General features: G+C 42.6%; 1 long non-coding RNA gene across 1 annotated transcript in view; it reads right to left on the bottom strand.

Annotated features, from left to right (window-relative positions):
- Nucleotides 1–7,924: 7,924 nt before the first annotated feature.
- Nucleotides 7,925–12,096, bottom strand: part of LOC115948479 — a 6,046-nt gene continuing 1,874 nt past the window's right edge. Inside the window, exons 2-3 of the long non-coding RNA XR_004082308.1 lie at nucleotides 11,163–11,272; nucleotides 7,925–8,006 (exon numbers count right to left, since the gene is read on the bottom strand). This is a non-coding gene — a long non-coding RNA (uncharacterized LOC115948479). The remainder of the gene's footprint in view (nucleotides 8,007–11,162; nucleotides 11,273–12,096) is intronic.

Here is a 12,096-nt window from a genome sequence, read left to right as displayed (position 1 = left end):
TTTCAGCACAGGATTGATGATGAATTCTTCACCTTTATCTGAAAAACATTCATTACAACTTGTAAGAAATCTACAGAAATATCTAGGTGATTCTCATACATAGGTAGTAGCAATAAGAGCTTATGCTAGGGATGGGGTCTTCTGCCTTCTACAAACATTTGCTGAATTTTCTTAGTGACTTTTAGAAGAATATGGAGCATGTCAGAATAACCCGTGGAATTTGTCATAGTGACCATGGAATAAAATGTATTACTGCCTCATTTTACTGCTGCAAAATGAAAGACTTGAATCAAACATTTACCCTGTTGCATTTTGTAGATTGTGGAAGTGCTTAAAAAAATTAATATATACTTGTGACAATAATTAGAAATTTTGAAGTATAGGTGTTCCTTTTTTTTATCCTTTTTGCTTTATTTCCAGACTTCAGATTGAGAAGTTTATCATATGAAAAACTTTATAGAAACACTAAAGTGTTCTGGACACTGTTATCCAGATAAAATTTGCTGCTTATTAACATTTTATGACTAATCAGAAGTGCCAGGGAGACAGTTCAGGATGCAGCTATGAAAGTTCTTGGGACAAACTTGAATCCAGTCAAAAAAGCCCCAACCAGACACCCCCTGCATCCCAGTGATGTGGGAGAAGGGGGACCCTGGGAACTGCTTTTCCCCCATCATGGACAATCTTGGCACTCAGCTGTGGAGCCAGGAGCTGGAAGCAGCTTTTCCATGGCCACACGGAAAGTCCTGTCAGGAACTGGGATTCTTGGGATTGCCAGAACCACTGGGCTCACAGCAAAGCAGCTGTGGGTGTGAGGGCTCCAGATGATGGGATTTCCAAATCCACAGTTCTGTTCTATGGGAATCATGGTGATCCTGGCAGACCTGGCTTTGAATCAGAAACCTCTTCCTAGGTACTGCTGAAATTCTGCACTGGAAACTGGAGAACCTGGAAGCCAATTAAAACCCTAATTATTTTCTTTCTTCACAGTTATTTTTTTAAAATGTTATTTAGCTTAATAAAGGCAAAGATTGAAAAGCTCTGTTTTGGGGAAGCTGTATAATTTAAAATTCTCACAGAGAACCAAAGGAATATTCACCATTTTATGATGATTGTAAAGTCACTGTGTAATTACCAGACTCAGTATTTTTATCAAGTCTTGCATGCTGCAGGAAGCCATGTAAGTGACCCAGCAAACATCTCTTGCTGAACTGTCACATAACTTTCTTTTCCTCTGCCAGCAGCTTCTAAAGAAGAATCATGCAAGTAACGTGACCTAATTTGGTGTTCTAGAAAAGAAGGATGTAAATTCCTCTAGAAGGAGCTGGATTAATCCTGTAACAGCTCATTTTACATTGCTGGCCTTAAACTGAAATCAAACTCTGGTCCCAGAAAAGCAAGTGCTCTAACACTATTCTGTCTGGAAAAGGTGTGGTGGCAGAGCTATTCCTTTTTAGAAGCTGGAATGCTTATCTGTGTGTGAAAAAGATCTGTGCTGCCTACTTACACAACTTTTATATTTTCCTTCAGTCAGTAAATGTACCAACGAGGAGCACCAACAGTTCTTAAGCAAACATCTTGCATCTACTTCAAGACTTTTTGGTGATAAAAATTATGCCTTGTATTTTTGCCAAAGCGTGAAGACTCCATTTAATTTAGTACCACTTGGGTGAAACTGCCACTAAATTCTAGGAAAATAACTCAGCTTTTTGCCTTTTATTTTTGAAATGTTTGTTTTCAGTCTTCAGAGGATTGCATCCAAACTAGTCATCAGAAGAACCAGTTGGTCTCTCTCTAGTGATGAGGTTTTGGAAAGCCAAAATGGAAGGAATGGTATGGGAAAACCATTAATTCTGCTTGCTGAAGTGTGACCCTTGTAAATGCTGAATAAGCCTGCCTGAGAATCTTTGGAGGATCTGTGACAGAGCATTTAATATTCCCATTTTTCATACCTGTTCTCAAAGAAGTGGTGCTAACAGCAGAATTTTAGCTGTCTTTGGAGAAAAGCAAAATATAGAGATGGGCTGACCTAAGCTGTACCTTCTCTTTGGTCTGTGCCTGGCAGCTGTAGAATACAGGCTGCAGTTTATGGTGTAAAGCCACCTTAGAAATTCTGTTTCAGTCATGAAAAGCTATTCAAGATTAAGAGGAAAATGACTTAATGGGCATGAGGTTTTCTATTTGTATATGCAGTGCAGATTCCTTGGAAGGGTGGCAGTATTGAATGCCTTGAAAATGTTGTGTAAATCCTGCTGTGGGAAGAGATGAGGAGCAAATGCCATTGTTTAGCTTCTTTAACTTACTCATGGTCACCACTGTAAACTGCAGGTGCCCTTTACAGAGTCTGAACTGAGGTTATTGCAAGGGAAAAAATGCCAAGAGTCTGGATTTGTCAAGGATATCACTTAGTGCCCTTCGCCTCTTGTCACAAGCTCTGTGAGCTGTGTCTGTTTGCTTCTGTGGGAGCTGGTGACAAACAGGAGAAGAATGCAGGCAGTCAAACACATGCACAGACCTTGCCCTGGCCAGGTGCTTCTCCCCTGCTGCAATGCCAGAAATGTCACTGTTAGAAGGTGGCACTGCCCAGACAGGTGGGAGTCGTACCCAAGGTCCTTTCTTCTGCAATAATTCACTCTGGACAGTGAAATCTTAATGATGAAAGAGTTGTTTTATAACTTTTCCTGTTGTATGAGAGGTGAATGAAGCCACAGAAGGTGATTATGCAGAGGGGATATAGTGTAAGGGAGGAAATTATCATGGAATGGTTTGCGTTGAAAGGGGCTTTAAAGAACAACCAGTTCCATCTGAGAGGATTGAGATTGCACATTTTAATCCCATTCTGGTATTTCTGTGAGCTTAAAAGTTGATCAGTTTATTGTATCTGTACCTCATTTTCCCCTCATTAGAGGAAAGTTTAATTTATACTTGTGCAGTATTTTGAGCATTAGTCTTTCATGCCTTATTTACTGGGGTTTTTTTGCCAGTGCTCTACCCAAAAATACAGAGCTATCCCCTGGTATTCACACCAGGTCAGCTGAGTACAGAGATGCCTGTCCTCTTGTATCTTTGCCTCATGGAGCTCTCAGGACACACCATCAGTGCTGCATAAAAATAAATTTATTACTTCATACTATATACTGGATGTGATAGAAGTCAGTAGCAAGCACAGGACTGTTGTCCTAAGGGACCACAGAATTAGAAGAATATGTTGTTATTATTAGGTATATGGACAAACAGTTTTATTTCAGGTTGCATAAGTTGAAGAGCTTGATTTTATGATATAATAGCATTTAAACACTAAGGTATAATCTTACCCCAACATTAAGAAGCAAGTTCTTTTGAAGATTATTTCTTGGAGGATAGGCCAGATTCTGGGTAAAGAATGGTGGTTCATAGTTCTCTATTTCCTTTCCCACTTCTGTCAGAATAACCTGCAAAGAGAGAAAAACAACATTTGCCCTTTATAATAAAGGCTTTGAAAGAGAAAAGCCATGGAAATGAGTCAACTTAGGATGTGAAGTCAGTGTTGCAAGCTCTGCCAAGTGTAGCTTGGAGAAGATGAGATAGCTTGAGCAAGCACTTCCTCTGGGCACGCACTTTCCATATGACATATTTTTTTAATTGGGAAATGGACTGTGGACTTCAGATTGTGATGTTCAATTCTGGTCTCATTGGCCAGTTTCTCTGCTTCCAGAGCATACATAGAGCAGTATTTTCAACCAGCCCTATGAAGGGCTGAGAAAAGGTGGAGAAATTGTTCTCTGCTGGAGTAATTATCAATACCCATAGGAAAAAAAAGTCACCAAACAAAACAAGGTTATGGTGTCATGTTTTTAACATACAGAGAAATATGAAGTCTCTAGTATCAAATATTCTATGTAACATAGAAAACCTATTATAAAATCCGTGTTAAATCATACAAGCACTCTTCATGGACCAGCACACAATGATGTGCTGTATCTCACCTCTCAGAGGAGCCATGGTGGGTACTGGCATCTTCCTGATGGCTGTTGCAGTTCACAACTTCTTCTAAATCTTCACTCTAGTCACTGAGAACGCAGCAAAAAATGCCATGGTAGAAAAGGCACCAACCTTGTACAGTCTGTGGCCCACAAGATGTGATATTAGTTTTGATTGACATACTGGTTTATCTTTTGGCATTCACCTTCTGCTCTGTGTGTTGCTTGTGTCAATTCAACGTCTATCAAGTTTGCTGAGTTACTCCAAAATTACAGAGATGTAACTGAGAGCAGGATTTGGCCTTGTGTGCCCTTCCTAGGGTGCTAAGTTTGAAGAGATACACACAGCGCAACCCTGGCTAAATGGCAACTGAAGGAGAATATGAAAACCATCTGTAAATATTTAAAGGATGCAAAGACTAAAGAGGAGGCGGGTTTGGACTCCATGTTCCAGTAAGAGTTTCAACTTAACTAAGAGGGATAAAACTAATAAAGGAAAATAGGGAAGATTTAGAGAAGCAATATGTCTGGAAACTTAGAAAACAGTGTCATACTGTACACATATTTCTCTGAGAATGGAGTGATAGCCACTGTGTCATTTCCAAGAAAACAGGAGGATACAGCTATACCCTTGTGGTGTAAAGTACTCTTAAGTTGCCTGGGAGATGGCAAGACAGGACTGCATGTCTGCCTTTCTCTTTGGTCAGCAGAAATGGATTGATTTCTCCCTCCCTCTGTTCCATCTTTAGGAAGCACATGGATGATGACTGGGGTCCAGACAGATGTGCTTCATCTCCAGTTGGCTTAATAAGGTGATTGATTTTAAATCTGCAGAAAGGAGGATCCCATGGAGAAAAGCTCTACATTCGTACAAGAGGTACCTTCCATGAAAGACAAAGCCTTGGGGGGAGAAATCCTTAAATTAAATTAATTCAGGTTTAGATTAAGTGTAAAGAGAATCATATGCTCCAAGGCACTATCAGCTCTTTCCTAATGGGCATTGGCTCACTCTTAACAGTGCCAAATATCATCAGAGCCACTTTGAGATTCAGTGGTTTCAACAGGAGTTCAAGGCCCTTGGCCCCCAGGCAGGAGCAGACCCTGTACATATCAGTTTAGGAATATCTTGAACTGAGGAGTTACCAGAGTTGAAGCTGGTTTGTTGTCTCCCAAAAGTCTTATTTTAAGCTCCTTAAACTGAACCATAACAGCTCCTGCCTGGCATAAATTATAATCCTCCAAAATGCTCTGTACTCTTTCATGCAAGTCATTTATAGTGACTGTTTCAACTCTGTTCCAAAGAGCAGTTTTAAATCCCAGCAGAAATAGCCTGACCCCACAAACAGGGGCTGCTTCCTTCCGCCCCTCCTGGTGTGTGCGGCACTCAAGTTATCAGCGTGCTCCGTGCCTATTCCCACAGCGGAAATCCCACCAGCACAGGCCAGCCAAGCCTCCCTTTCTGAGAAATGAATCTCTCTCCCCGCTCACCAATCAAAGATGGAAATTGCAGCGGGTCATTGGCATGAGCTTGGCCCCAAGCTTGACCAGCTACACAAGAGGATGTGAGTGCTTCTGTTGAGTAGTTGTTTGGAAACCGCTGCCTGACCACCAGTTGTTATCTTGGATGTGTTTTTAGCCATTTTGGGCACTTCTCCCTGCCCATTGGAAGTGGTTCTTCCTTTCAAGCAATACATCAATTATGAGCAAGTCATACCAACTGATGTTGCTATATGCAAAATGGCACACACCACATTTATATCTTACTTTTGCTTACAGTGGGAAATCTTTTGTTGCAAGAGGACAACAACATTTTCTAGTTTTTCTTCTCCCAATGATTATTTTACAGCATGTAGGTATTTATGGATGAGGACAGCCAGCCCCTTTGCCTGGGTGTGAGACCCAGCAGGTAAGTCAGCACCTCCTGATGGCTGAGAAGTGGTGTCCCCCAGGGGCCTGTAATGGGACCAAGTAATTTTTGATGTCTTCATCTATGACATGGACATTGGGATTGATTGCACACTCAGCAAGTTTGCAGATGGCACCAAGCTGAGGGTGCAGTGACACACCTGAAGGACTGGATGCCATCCAGAGGGAACAAGCTCAAGCAGTGGCCCAGCTCTGGAGGCCCAGCACAGGAAGGACATGGAGCTGCTGGAGGCAGTGCAGAGGAGGGACACCAAGGTGATTGCAGATTGCCCAGAGAGGCACAGGTTGTCCAGAGAGGTGGAGGATGCCCCATCTCTGGAAACAGTCAAGGTCAGGCTGAGCAGGACTCTGAGCAACCTGATCTGTTGAAGCTCTCCCTGCTCATTGCAGGGGGGTTGGGCTGTGTGGCTTTTAAAGGTCACTTCTAGCCCAAGGGATTTTATGATTCCATGAAAAAGACATCAAATATTTGGAAGGGCAGGCTCTGTACAATACATGGTGCGGCCATGTCTTTTGTTGTATTTTCTTCTTTTTATTCATGATGCTGTCACAAGTAGCTCTTTAGAGAAACATAGTGCCCACTAATAACTGGCCTGCTGGATCACCTACTTCTGCCTAATCCATCTTCATTTTTATTGTGGAGTTATACAGAGCCAGACCTGCCAGACACTTAGAGAAACAAACGATGGAAAACATAAAGCAGTCAAAGAGAAGTAAGGATGGGCCAAGCTGGAGTGGTGTAAGAGCCTTTAACTTCCTGTTTGTGTCAGTAAGACTTTAATATAAAGTACAGCAACCCAGGACCTATTAATGTGCACTTCTGTGCACATTAAGCCAGTCCTTAAACTGGCTCCTCAAGGTGGAGATTATTGTGTCATGAGCACCATTAATTTTTACAACATTATTTCCATGAGAGGTTATTACACATTAAATTACAACATTCCCATGCATCCAGGCTTCTTGTAACAGTAGGAGAAATGGTGGGCTGGAGAAGACAGCTGGGTTTGCACGTGGCCTATGTCAGTTTACTTAAGCAGACCATTTTACTGCTGCTGGAGGAATGCAGCAAAAGGTCAGTGCTGAAACTCCACTAAAGTAAGCTGAGCACACATTCCATCTGCCAACATATGCTCACTCCTTGCTTGATCAAAAAGGAAATTTCAGAGCTCTGCTGCATGCTTGCCTTGACCCTGCTCCACACCGCCTGTCCAGTGGGCATCAGACAAACCATTCTCTAATCCTGCATGGAATACACATTCTTCTGGAAGGATGCTTGGAATAATTGCACAGCAGCGGCAACAGCATCATCCTAAACTGGGCCTGTGCACAGGGAGAAGTGCAGGACAGCCTGGAGAGGGATGTCAGGAAAAGAGTTACATGAATGCAGGAAATGTATGGGTTTATTTCCTAGTCCTATGCACCCATCACAACCTGACCCTGTCCAAATGAGACTCATCTTTGCAGGGGAAAAATAAACTCGACATTGTCATTCAGCTCTTGCATTTTCTTTGCCTGTCTTCTTCAAATATTTCATCTCCTGGAGTCTGCCTGATCTGGTCAGTGTCAGAGGAGGAATTCTGTACGAATAACATGCACAAGGAGCTGCACCAACTTAACTGGGCTGTTAAAAATTGCAGAAGTGAAGCTCCTGTAGCTACAAGAGCTTTTGGCTGATTTAGAACATGCCCTCATAACATCACTTGATAAAAATAAGACTTGGGCTTTTTAATAGAACAAATTACTTAGGCTTTATATTTAACCATGGTCACTGTTAAAGCTATAACTGGTTTTCAGAATATTTTAGGAATCTGATCTTGATCTTCCATATGTTAAAAACCATCATAACAAATACCTTACACTGTGGTTCCTGACGAAGAAATGACAAGGTGGCTGCAGCCTTAAACACAAACAGTTTCCTTTGGACTCACATTTGCTACTATTCAGAGTGACTACTGGAAATTATTATTTCAAGGCAAAGAAGAAGACAGCTTTGAACCAGAGAAACTCACAAACCTGCATGATTTTTGTAGAGAGGGTATTGATGTCCTAGTTCCTCACAGCCAACTCTTCAACAGACTCCAGTGGGAAAAATGGCACCAATATTGAGGTCTCCTTGATGCCCTGAAAGCAGAGGATATTTTGACACAGAGAGATGGGCTCCCTTCTGAAAACAGGACTTGCAGTCTTTAAAAATAATATTGAATGACCACTGTAATCAACCAGATTAGAACTGCATTTACTCATCTCACATTGTCTTTAGGCTGTGCCTTGGGGATTCAAGTCCATTTAAGTGTATTGTTTAGTCATGGATTATGAGGAGAACATCTAAAATCACACACAGAAAAACATGAATGTAAAAAATGAAGCTAAAGAATGAGGTCTTGGCTGACAGAAACCAAATTAATTTTTTTTAATATTGTATTTTACTATTGTATTTTTCTATGTGTGATGACCGCATAGGACCAAATCACAATGAACAATAATTTGGAGAGTGGAAAAAACATCCTGCATGAATGTGGCAGGCATTTGAGGAAGAATCCATCACTACTCCCAGATTAGTTTATTTTCCCTAACCTGCAAGTCTGCAGTTGGCAACAATAAATTGTAGGAAAAGAATATATAATGAGGGTAGGGTTGGCATCCAGCTGGCCCCTGAAAAGCTGGAACAATGGATTGACAGGATTCTTGTGCAGCCTGGCATTAAGAAATGCAGAGCCTTGACCCTGGGAATACATTATTCCTGGCAACAGTCCAGGCTAGGAACTGATTGACTGGGGAGCAGCTTTGCTTTGAGAAGAGGCTGGGGATCAAGGTGCAGAGAGCTGAACCCAAGTTCATAGTTGTGGTGAGGCAGGCCCACAGACTGGGCTGTATTAGTCCAAAGGTGGCCAGGAGGTCAAGGGGTGAGGGAAGGGATTATTTCCCATCCCTGGAACATCTGGTGTGCTGTGGTCAGAGTTTAGGGCATCCTAGCACAGGAGAGAAGTCAACAGATTGGAGGAAGTCCAGTAGACAGCCCCAGGGATGCACAGGGGGCGTGTTGAAGGTGTTCAAAGGAGAGGCTGAAGGTGTTCTCAGCAGCTTCCAAAGGATCAAGAGACTGCTAAGCTGTTTGGAGCATTTTTGACCTAAGGGAAAAAAGCTTCTCTTTGCCTTGGAAAGATGCCTTATGAATAGGGTTCTGGTTATCATCAGGGATGTAATTCTGTCATCCTTCTGTGGAGAATTCAGAACATTGTGTCATAAATGCATCCCTTCTTCAAGCACAGAAGATGCCAACAGGGTGCAACCTTAACAGCTCTCTGCAGGAACTGTGCAGGTAGAATGAGCAGAGTGCAGTGAGAATGGGAACAGGGTGGCAGAAGAGAAAAGAGGAGATGTCAAAACCAGGATCCTTTCTGTGGAAATTAAACAATGAATCACAACTGTTTAAATGATGAATTACAAGCTTTAGACCTTCAGGTGTTGCCTCTCATGCAGGGGGAAAACCCCCAAACACTTGAAAAACCCAGGAAAAAGTTCCGATGACTACACAAAAGGTTTCAGAATTCTCTTTTGAAACATTAGAGAGGATCCAGACCAATGGATGAAGAATTGGCATGCAAGAGAAAATCCTCAGCTAACTGAGCTAATGATGCACAACACAAGGAAGACACAATAACCTGGCAAATGAAAGAAATTGCCTCTAACCTTCTATGATCATTACATAATTTAATCTGAATAGTTCTATGGTCAGGAATCACACAGAGGTCAGCTGGGCCACTACACAGAATCTCATCACCAACAACAATAAAAACCAAAGGGTTTTTTTGCTTTCCTACTCAAAATGTTACTTAAACATGGCATTTAGCATCCCTGTTCCTGCAGTGTCCCTGTTCCTGCTGTAATGAGCAAACTGTGCACGAAACAAACAAACCAAATTAAAGGTGGCCCTTGTCATTCACCTCTTCTAATAAATAACTCCAGGCAGATCCCTGTGGGGGTGGTGGCTGTCACTTCTGTTTTCTTCAGCTCGGCCTTTTACCCTTGGACTGCCTGTCCTTGTGGAGTGGGAACAGCTGAGAGGCGATGAGAGAAGCAGTGTGGGCTGGTGGGCACAGCACCAGGTGGAAAGCCACAGGTCCACTGTAGAGTCACTGCTCTCTTTTCTGACAGTCATTCCCATTTCTGTGGGACATGGAGAGGGACACCTGGCCAGCTCAGGAGAACAAAGATGGGCATATCTGACTGTCTCTGTGCTTGACATACCCTCTGCAGAGAATGAGCTCAGCATGAATAAACCAACACCTTTTTCCAAGCAAGCTAGCATCCACCTAGTCCTAAATCCTCCAGAGTTTCTTGTGGGAGTAGGTAATTTTTCCCATTTCCCTCCAAAAAGAAAACAAGCGGGAAGCTGGTTTGTGATTTGGGCTTGCCTGTAAGAAATTGGCATGTGAAATTTCAGTGAGAGATTTTCCTGTAGAGAAATGGGAAGATAATTATTTGAGATGACTCTAAGTTGTTAAATTTGCACACTCTCCTTCCCAGGTGTGTCTGAGTGTCCTCACCAGGACCTCTGTGTGTGTGACAAAGTGGAGGTTCTCTGTTAATATCTTGGCTTCCTCCTGACTGGTGATGACAAACTATATTTGAGAAGGTCTTGTACATGCTTTGGGAGTCAGCAGCTGCAATGAGGGGATAGTTTTGGGTCAGAAGTTTGCTTGCTTCAGCCTCCAAGAGCTCATCAGCTGCCAAGGCTCTTAGGCAAGGTTGCTGTCTGTTGTCCTGCTTATTCACTTTGGGGATCAGTGTGACAGCAAATCTGCCTCTCTGTTGGGTAGTGGAAGGAGAAATAACAGATACAGTGTGCTACAACCCTTTCTGTCATCCTGCTACCAGAGCTCAGGTCTTCTGCTGATTAATCATCTATTCTGTGGTCCTATCCAAATTAGCCTTGAAGCCAACAACATCAGTGCTCCCTGATGTTGCTGGCATCAAGGGAACAACACCCGTTTCAGTGTTATCACTTCTACAGTTTGTGGAGTCCTTGGTTGTCAATACAGCTCTGCAACCCTTGCTCTGTTTTTTTTTTTTTATGTTGCTTTCAGATTGTGATTAATATTTAATTTGTAACAGTCCTGGTATGTGTGTTACAAATCTCCCCACGCTGGTCAGCAAACCCCATTAACCTAAAGATGGTCAGATGGGGCTCCATGGTCATACTTGGGCTTACAGATTTTTATGCAACTTGTCCAGAGTCTGCAACACCTGCCCTGCCACAACAGGCAGATTTATCACCTGGAAATCTTCCTTCTCCACTGTCCACCTTCAGCTTGGGTCTTCGCAGGCAAGGTGAACAATTTTAGTCCATCCTTCTGTGCTTGAATGAGGGATTGCTCTTTCCAGGCCTTAAAATAGGGAGAGAATTTTAACAGATTTGAGAATGGAACTTAGGACCCTAAGTCATCACACATTTTTGAAAGACATGCTCTGCATCCATATCATGTTACTGCTCAGCTGCAGGACTTTTCTTAGACTATCTGAAAGTGGATCTGAACTGCTGTGCTCCAAAGAGGGGTTATTTTAATGTTGTGCTGAAATACTGACAATGAAAACTTGTTGCTTTAGTTAGGCAGTGAGCACTGTCACCCCAGGTCTTAAGAGTTTGAGTAAGCAGAGTTTGATTGCTGAAGTAAATTTTTACTATCCTGGAGTTCACAGGGTTTATTTTACTGCAAATGCTATTGGTGTCTCCCTTCCAAATTTCACTGGGCACGTGAAGCCAGGGCAACATGCTGCCTGAAAATCATAAGGTTACAGTGTGTTTTCCGGAAACAGTCACTTCATGGGCCAAGAGGACAAGTTGAAGCAGAATGAGACATCTTTTAGAGCAAACAAGGCTTGCCTAATTGAATCAGAAGCTCAAGAATTTACATGGCAGTTCAAATGGTAATACACAGAAACTCAGCAACCTGCTGGCCACAGATCCAGCTGGAGAATGGTTCAAGACTCATTTCAACTCTGATGCAGAATTGCTGAGAAGTACAAGGCTGCAGAATGCACTTCATCTCCCAGCTGCACACACTTGGTCTGGGGCCAGACACCAGGGCTCCTGGTCTTATGAGGACCAGATGTCTCAGTGAAATCACAAATTTTAGCTCTTTGGTTTGGTGTACGGATCAGGCAAGAAAAGTCCTGATTTTTTGCAAGCACGTAGTCTGCGCACCCTTTC

Source organism: Geospiza fortis, unplaced genomic scaffold (genome assembly GCF_000277835.1).
Source record: "Geospiza fortis unplaced genomic scaffold, GeoFor_1.0 scaffold8, whole genome shotgun sequence".
NCBI classification, from domain to species: Eukaryota; Metazoa; Chordata; class Aves; order Passeriformes; family Thraupidae; genus Geospiza; species Geospiza fortis.
This window is presented reverse-complemented; position numbering and strand designations above follow the sequence as displayed.